The following is an 8,868-nucleotide window of genomic DNA, read 5'->3' as shown; positions in this document are numbered from 1 at the left end:
CCATACCTCCAGTCTTCCGATTGGCCTACCCGAAGTGGAGCCGGCTCACTGCGCGTGCGTACAATTTTGCCTTTATTTAGTTATTCCCCGCTGCCGCTGCCGTACACGTACTGTGCAAGCAGTGATGACATGCGCGTGCTCAGCGGCGGTAGTGGCCGCGGGGCCTGTTGGGAAACCGCTTTGCTTTCGCCGCTTTCCGCGACCGGAAGCAGCAGCAGCGGTCTACTGGCGCACGGCGGGAGTGAGACCGGGCGGAGTGCTGTAATATGAGTCGCCTCTTCCGGAGCCCGACGAATCCCGAGTGAGCCCGGGCAAAGGTGCTGAGTGTTAGTTGCTTCCAGAACTGGAGATATTCAGCGTGGTAAGGAGCAGGAGGAGTGTGGGGAGGAAAAAGTTGAAACGCTAACCCAATACTTTTTTGCTTGTTGTTAATTTATAATAGGGATTGGAGCAGGACACAGAGTTGTGAGGGGTGCGTGTGATAGTGGCGTGGATGCCATACCGTTTACACAAGAGGCAGTGTGTGCAGTTCTACAAAAGTGCAAGGGGCAAAGCTATGGGACTAGAAGGGCTACATCCCAGGTACTGGAGAGGTTCTCGCCGGACCTTTCGCCGGAGAATTGGTGAAAGTCATTCTTCGGGGATTGGGGAGGTTAGAAACTGCTGACTGGTTAGTTTAACCTCTGTGGTGGAAAAATAAATGGAGGTTCTACTGAAGGAAAGAATAGTGAACTCTGGATAATCCAGTGAGTTGCAGGAGCTGAAGCAGCGTGGATTTACCCGACAGTGACAAACAAATCTGAAAAATTTCTTTGATGGAGTAGCTAGAGAATAAGGGGGGGGGGGGTGCTTACTAGCAGGCCGATACAGTACAGTGCGCTCCAGCGGAGGGGTAATAGTGCGTCGAAAACATGCGTCCAACCCCTCCCTGAAACTATTTAGTGCCTGTAACATGCGCGCACAGGAGAGTGGCCTGTGTTCGTGCCGGGAGAGCGGCGCACAGGCCACGCCCATGATTTTGACTGTATCGGCCTGTAGATGTGGTTTACTTAGATTTCGGCAATGGTTTTTGATACACTCTCTCACATAGAAGGCTTATTAATAAACCGAGTAACTTGGGGATAGGTCCAAAGGTGGTGGACTGAATTAGAAATTCTGAGTAGTAGAGGACAGAAGGTAATGGGAAATAGAATTGACGTTGAAGGGGGAAATGTGATTAGTGCAGTACCTCAGGGGGCCTATCCTGGAGCCAGTTCTGTTCAGCCTCTAAGTGTTAAATATTGCAGAGGCTAAGAGGACAAGTTGACCTTTTTCCTGGTGAAACTAAACTTTCCAACAGAGAGGACATCCCAGAGAGAGTAGAGAGAATGAGACATCTAAGAAAGCAGGTTCTTACTATTTGTTTTTCTGGTGTGTTGTAATATTTTTAGTCTTTTTTTTGTGTGTTTTTGTTTTTTTTTTTTTTTTTTTTGAACCCTGTGTTTTTAAAAGAGGAACACAGACTCTACCTACCAGACTTTCTAGGTGTAGTATAATCAGTTGCACAGTGAGGGGTAATTAAGTCTAGCACTTCCAAGAACATGCCATACTGGGTCAGACCAAGGGTCCATCAAGCCCAGCATCCTGTTTCCAAGTGACCAATCCAGGCTTATAAGTACCTGGCAAGTACCCAAAGCTGTCTATCCCATGCTACTGATGCTAGTAATATTTTCTAAGTCAAGTTGATTAATTGGTAATGGTCTTCTCCTCCAAGAATTTATCCAAACCTTTTTTAAACCCAACTACACTAACTGCGCTAACCACATCCCCTGGCAACAAATTCCAGAGTTTAATTGTGCATTGAGTGAAAAAGAACTGGTTCCAGCACTGCTCCTGGTCTTCTGCATGGGCTAAGTCTAATTTATTGTGTACATTCCCAATATTTGCTTTATCTCTGCTGTTAAGTCCCTCCCACCCCTAGAGTGTTTGCTTGTTACATAGTTCTTCTAAGGACCTAGGATAATTGATTAATATAGGCCTGAAGTACTGTTAGCTCAACTAGCTTATTAATCACTATTAGCAAAATGGCCTTTATTCAGTGCAACAATTATGGTGCTTATATCCCAAGGTCTATCATTTTGGAGAATTAAGGGTTGTCTAATTTGCCTTCAGCTGTCTGTCATGAATAAGGGGCTAATGCACTGGAAAAAGATATTATAAAAGATTCAAATAATCTCCCCTTCCTTGCATTATCCAGACTCTCTCTCCCAACTCTCACAGAGGATTCAGAAACCTAGGTATTAACGGTTTACGGTGGGCTCTGGTAGAACAAAACCTGTGACTCTGAGACATACAGTTCCCCCAACTTTGAAGTATCCTGAGTATCCACCCCTACCACCACAGAGAAGTCTGACATCAGGATTCAGCATCCCAGGAATGATTGGATTACAGTGGGTTCTGGTAGAATGAGGCCTGTGATGAAGACACCCGCTCTCCCCACTGTTGCCCTTCCCTAATGCATTTTCTGCATTGGAAAATGAAGTCCAAGTAACAGAATATGAAATGAGGTCTAAAAGGGAAGTAGTAACCCATTGCACCCAGAAACCCTTCAACATAGTTACTGTTTTTAGTTACTGTTGATAGTTACTGTTCATTGTAAACCGGGGTGATATGTATATTATACAGGAACCTCCGGTATATAAATCCTTAAATAAATAAATAAACATAATCAAATGTCATAAAAGAAAGCTGTTTCTGCTGGGAGATTCAATCATCAGAGGAACCAATTTGGGAACTCATTTTGATGGGGACACAACAGTCAAATGCCTTCCAGGATCCTCCGCTAACAGAAATGCAAACGAGGTGATCAATGCAATTCTAGAAGAAAGTAAGAAGTCTGATAACATTGATATCATCCATCTGGGGACCAATGACCTTGCTAAAACTGGTGTCTATAAAGTACGGAAAGATTTCCAAAATCTAAGGAAAAAGATTAGACACATGGCAGACTATTTCCTGTTTGAAAGTATTACCTGTTATGGAAAGGGAAAGGTTATACCATATAGAGAATTTCAATGTCTGGCTCAAAACCTGGTGTAAAGAAAGATCTAGGCATCATAGTGGATAATACTTTAAAATCGTCAGCTCAGTGTGCTGCAGCAGTCAAAAAAGCAAACAGAACGTTAGGAATTATTAGGAAGGGAATGGTTAATAGAACGGAAAATGTCATAATGCCTCTGTATCGCTCCATGGTGAGACCGCACCTTGAATACTGTGTACAATTCTGGTCGCCACATCTCAAAGATATAGTTGGGATGGAGAAGGTACAGAGAAGGGCACCCAAAACGATAAAGGGGATGGAACAGCTTCCCTATGAGGAAAGGCTGAAGAAGTTAGGGCTGTTCAGCTTGGAGAAGAGATGGCTGAGGGGGGATATGATAGAGGTCTTTAAGATCATGAGAGGTCTTGAACGCGTAGATGTGACTCGGTTATTTACACTTTCGAATAATAGGACTAGGGGGCATTCTATGAAGTTAGCATGTGGCACATTTAAGACTAATCGGAGAAAATTCTTTTTCACTCAACGCACAATAAAGCTCTGGAATTTGTTGCCAGAGGATGTGGTTAGTGTAGCTGGGTTCAAAAAAGGTTTGGAGAAGTTCTTGGAGGAGAAGTCCATTAATGGCTATTAATCAATTATACTTGGGGACTAGCCACTGCTATTAATTGCATCAGTAGCAGGGGATCTTCTTAGTGTTTGGGTAATTGCCAGGTTCTTGTGGCCTGGTTTTGGCCTCTGTTGGAAACAGGATGCTGGGCTTGATGGACCCTTGGTCTGACCCAGCATGGCAATTTCTTATGTTCTTAAGAATATGGATTTGAATACATTGGAGGCTGGGGCCATGTATGGAACAATAAAAGATTATATGATCTTTATATGATTAAACTGGTATGATTTGTATATTATACAGGAATGTCGGTATATAAGAATTCAAAATAAATAAGGATGGCCTACATTTGTCAATGGCAGGAAAGAGGATGCTAAGTGAAAAATTCAGCTCATATATTATCAGACATTTAAACTAGGGAGTGGGGGTGGTGGGAGGTGGGCAGTGAATTTGGCATGTCACCCCCCCCCCCCCCTGGCAAAACAGGAAGAGGAAGTAACAAAATCAATCCGTTCCGAAAAGGTGAATGTGAAGAGCAGCTAGAAAGCTATGACTACAAATGCTTGTAGCCTGGGCAGCAACATCCCAGACCTGCAGGCCCTAATGGTGGAGGCGGACTTGGGCATTGTTGCTGTTATGGAGACCTGGTTCATTGATTCTCGTGATTGGGATACGGCCATCCCAGGCTATAACTTGCTAAGAAAGGACAGAAAAGGGGAAGGAATGACTCTTTATGTCAAAAACAATGTAGAAGCAACTGAATTGTAAGGGACATGGGGTAGAGAAGAAGCATTGTGGACGTCCTAAAAAAAAAGATGGTGCCTCCAATTTTACTGGTGTGATCTACAGGCCACCAACTCAAAACAGAAGAACTGGACAGAATAACTCATTGAAGACATCCAAAAGGTGGGAAAGAAGGGCAAAGTGGTGTTTTATGTTTTAATCTGCCAGATGTGGATGGGCGTATCCTTTTTACAAGCAGTAGAGAGATAGTGGATGCCCTTCAAGGGACTCTGCTCAAACAAATGGTAATGGAACCCATGAGAGAGGGTGTAATACTTGATTTGGTGTAACCCGAGCACCAGTGATCATCTGACGGTGTGGTTTGATTTTGCAAATAACACACAGAGAAGTCACAAAAAGACCCGAGTTTTGAATTTCAAAAATATGTATTTTGTCAAAATAGAGACAAACTTGGAGGAAGAATTGGAAGACTGGGAAAAGAAATGGGTGAGGTGGAACAGTGGCCAAAGTTAAGCTATTACAAAGGCCACAAATCTGTTAGAAAAGTAAAAGAGTAAGAGGAACAGGAAACTTATCTGGTTCTCTAAGGAGGTAGCTATTCAAAGGCAAAAAGAATAGTGTTCAAGAAGTATTAAGGATTCCAAAAAGAACACAGGGAAGAATATCTGTCAAAAGTGAAGGAGACAAAGAAATAAAGAAAGCAAAAGGTCAAGCCAGAAGAAAGGATGGCCAAAGAGGTAATGCGAGGAGCCAAAACACTTTTCATATATATCGATGAAAGAAGAAAGGTCCAAAGTGGTATATTGAAAGGTGACTAGGAGCAATGTGTAGAGTAACAAAGAAATGGCAGAAATATTAAACACATACGTCACTTTGGTATTCACTAAAGAAGACTCTGGGGAAGGACCGCTGCTGGTTAATAAGACCGTAGATGGGCATAGAGTAGATGAAACTCCATTTACAGAAGAGAATGTATGGGAGGAGCTAGGCAAACTGAAAGTGAACAAGGCCATTGGGCTGGATACTGAGAGAGCTCAGAAATGTGCTAGTGGGTCTGCTGAAGGACCTGTTCAATAGATCTCTGGAAACAGGAGTGGTTCTGTGGGATTGGAGAAGAGCAGTGGTAGTCCTGCTTTACATGAGTGGTAGCAGAGAGGAGACTAGAAACTACAGACCAGTTAGCCTCACCTTGGAGGTGTAAAAATTAATGGAGACTGCTGAAGGAAAAGATAGTGAACTATCTACAATCTGGTGGGTTGCTGGACTCTAGGCAGCATGAATTCACCAGGGGAAGGTCCTGTCAGACAAATCTGACTTTTTTGATTGTGTGACTAGAGAATTGGATTGAGGAGTGGTGCTCGATGTGATCTACTTGGATTTCAGCCAAGCTTTTGATACGGTCCCACACAAGAGGCTTGTGAATAAAATGAGAATCTTGGGAGTGAGTGCCAAGGTGGTGGTGTGGATTTCAAACTGGTTGACTTGATAGGAGATATAGTGTAATAGTAAATTGAACCTCTTCTGAAGAGAAAACGGTGTTTCCTAGCATGTAGCAGATGGACTCAGGACCAATGGGTATAGTGTATTCCTAATAGCATTTGGTCAGTCTACATATACCTGTGCAGGAAGCACTGCTCTTCAGTATTTCTCCATCTCCTTAGCAGTTTGGGACTTGATAGGAGATAGTGTAATAGTAAATGGAACCTATTCTGAAGAGAAAACGGTGTTGTGGAGGGCCACAGGGTTTGGTTTTGGAATTGGTTCTGTTCAATATTTTTGAGTGATTATTGTGGAAGGAATAGAAGGTAAAATTGTCTTTGTGGGTGATACTAAAATCTGCAATAGAGTGAACATGCCTGTAGGAGTAGAGAGAATGAAAAGGGATTAAGAAAGCTGGCAGAGTGGACGAAGATTTGGCAGCCTGGATTCAATGCCAAGAACTGCAGAGTCCTGCATCTGGGGTACGGTAATCCAAAAGAGCTGCATGTGATGGAGGGTGAAAAATTGATGTGCACGGACCAAGAGAGCAATCTTGGAGTAACAGTGTCTAGAGATCTGAAGATGGTGAAGCAATGTGACAAGGTGCTAGCTAAAGCCAGAGAAATGCTGAGCTGCATAGAAAGAGGAATAACCAGTAAGAAAAAGGAGGTGGTAATGCCCTTGTACAGGTCCTTGGTGAGGCCTCACTTGGAGTAAGGTGTTCAGTTCTGGAATCCATATCTTAAGAGGGACAAAGTAAAGATGGAGGTGGTCCAGAGAAGAGTGACCAAAATGGTGTGGGGTCTGCATGAGAAGACCTACAAGGAGAGACTGAAGGATCTGAATATGTGTACCCTGGAAGAGAGGAGGTGCAGGGGGAAATAGGATACAAACCTTCAGATACCTGAAAGCTTTTAATGATGCACAATCAACAAACCTTTTCCATTGGCTAGAAATCAGTAGAACTAGGGGCCACAAGATGAAACTCCAGGGAGCATGACTCAGAGCCAACATCGGGAAATATTTCTTAATGGAGAGAGTGCTGGGTGCCTGGAATACCCTTCCGGAGGAAGTGGTGAAGACTAAAACTGTGAAGGATTTCAAAGGGGCCTGGGATAAACACTGGGGATCCCTAAAGGCGAGAGGATGGAAATGAGGAAAAGTGCATTGGGGTAACTTGCTTGTGTGGCAGTTACTACCCTTAACCAATAAGCCTGATACTTTGATGCAACTCCAACATTGCTCTCTGCTTCAATGGCAAGGTATAATGGGGACCTGGATTCAGAGTAACCAACGAGGGCCCTGACTTCTGCAGTCTCGGAAACTGATCAACATGGGGGTAACATACATGTCACAGCAGGTACTACCATAAGCTTGTTGGGCAGACTGGATGGACCATTTGGTCCTTTTCTGCTGTCATTTCTATGTTTCTATATAACTATTTTTATCGGTGGGTTTTCTATAGATAGCGGGTAAAAAAAAAAAAGGCCTGTATGGATATAAGAATATTCAAAAAAGGAATTGAGGGATTTCCATATAAAAACTGGCCAGCATGAAATTCCTTAACAGGCCTGAACTCTTAGCTCTGTATTACACTGTCTGAATTTGTACAAAAACACTTTCTAAAAGCAAGAACCAGAAACAGGTTTCAACACTACTCATTTTATTTCATTATCAGATGCGTGCATTCTGGTAAAATGTTACCATCAAAACGAAGTTCTGAGCCAGTGTCGCAGTTTTAATTCTTGTATATGCTATACAGATCATAAGCGATCAACGAATCAGCTGGAAGTATTCAATACTATATTTAAATATTCATTACCTTCCTGTAACTAATACTGTACCTATGCATAAGCTTACGTGTTGCCTGTGCAACGGTCAACTTTAAGAAGTAAACAACGCTAAGCGTTGCTATATATGGTATTGCCCTGGATACTGAAGAATATGTATATTTATCCTATCATGCTCTAACTATACGTCGTCTTTGGTTCCCTTGCCTTGTGTTCATAAATGAGGAAGGTTTTTTTTTATCTAGCTGCATATCCAGGGCCTTGTCAGCCACAATGCATTAATACAGGCAGGAACCTAACCAGAGAATCCCTTGTGTGTTGCCTTGCTCTTTAACCTACTTTGCACTGTTTAGTTTAAGGTAGGACAAGTGTCAGTCTCAAACTTTGACAGCTGTCTGCACAACTAATAAAGGAATTCAAAGCTGGAACCCCTGACATTTATGACAAATTCCTTCCTTTTTGTAGGCAGTTGTCATAACCCTAGCTAAAATAAGTTACAGCTCAAAATCCTGGGGAACTCTCCCTGCACTCCATGACATGGGACATTTCTGGAATCTCCAAAAGTGAGGGTGCTGGAAAGGTACGCACAACCAAAAGGGTGATGAGGGGTGCAGAAGTAGGAATCTTCCTGCAGAAAGACATAATAGATAAAATCAGGACCAAACCTACAGCAATAATAAGTATGAAGTAAGCAATTTTTTCCCCCAACGTCTAAGTCATAAGCCATTTATGCAAGATAAGGACTGGTTGTTTTTGGGTGGTTGTTTTTTTTAAATAACCCCTTGTTTGTCAATGTAGGCACAACAAGAAGTATTAATAACTTGGCAGCCTCTCTTCTCTTGGGATAGCAACATGTTCAGGACTACATAATTGTTTAGAGAGCCAGATAAGGATGAGCTTTCTTGCTGTAAGCCACTGATGGCAGCTCCCATTTGGTTGGCAGTGGACAAATTTCTCAAGTTTGTGGATACCAAGGCTTGGGAAGAAGAGACATTTACTCCCGTTATCTTGCTTTAGGAGAGTAGGCATTACTCTTCTGATTCGACAATGAAGGGTGAATGTCGTGGAACAGAGAGTTCGGACTATCATGGTGATGAACGTAGAAATGAGGAACCACATAGCAAGTTGTAATGTTAGCATAAAGTTGTTTAGGCCCTACTCCCAGTGACCAATGGAGACCTTATTGTTGCCACAAAGTAATGTAACCC

The 8,868-nt window shown here is 42.8% G+C and overlaps 1 protein-coding gene across 2 annotated transcripts in view; it reads left to right on the top strand.

The window, feature by feature from the left end:
• The first annotated feature begins 100 nt into the window (after positions 1 to 100).
• The window catches only part of LOC115080644 (zinc finger protein 135-like), a 48,399-nt gene continuing 39,631 nt past the window's right edge, over positions 101 to 8,868 (top strand). For both annotated transcript variants that reach the window (XM_029584962.1, XM_029584961.1), the window contains exon 1: positions 101 to 361. The gene's annotated coding sequence lies outside the window, so the exon portion shown is untranslated. The remainder of the gene's footprint in view (positions 362 to 8,868) is intronic.

The sequence above is a fragment of the Rhinatrema bivittatum genome, chromosome 19 (genome assembly GCF_901001135.1).
Source record: "Rhinatrema bivittatum chromosome 19, aRhiBiv1.1, whole genome shotgun sequence".
In the NCBI taxonomy this organism is placed as follows: Eukaryota; Metazoa; Chordata; class Amphibia; order Gymnophiona; family Rhinatrematidae; genus Rhinatrema; species Rhinatrema bivittatum.
The sequence above is the reverse complement of the archived record's forward strand: the minus strand, read 5'-3'. Positions and strand labels throughout refer to the sequence as shown.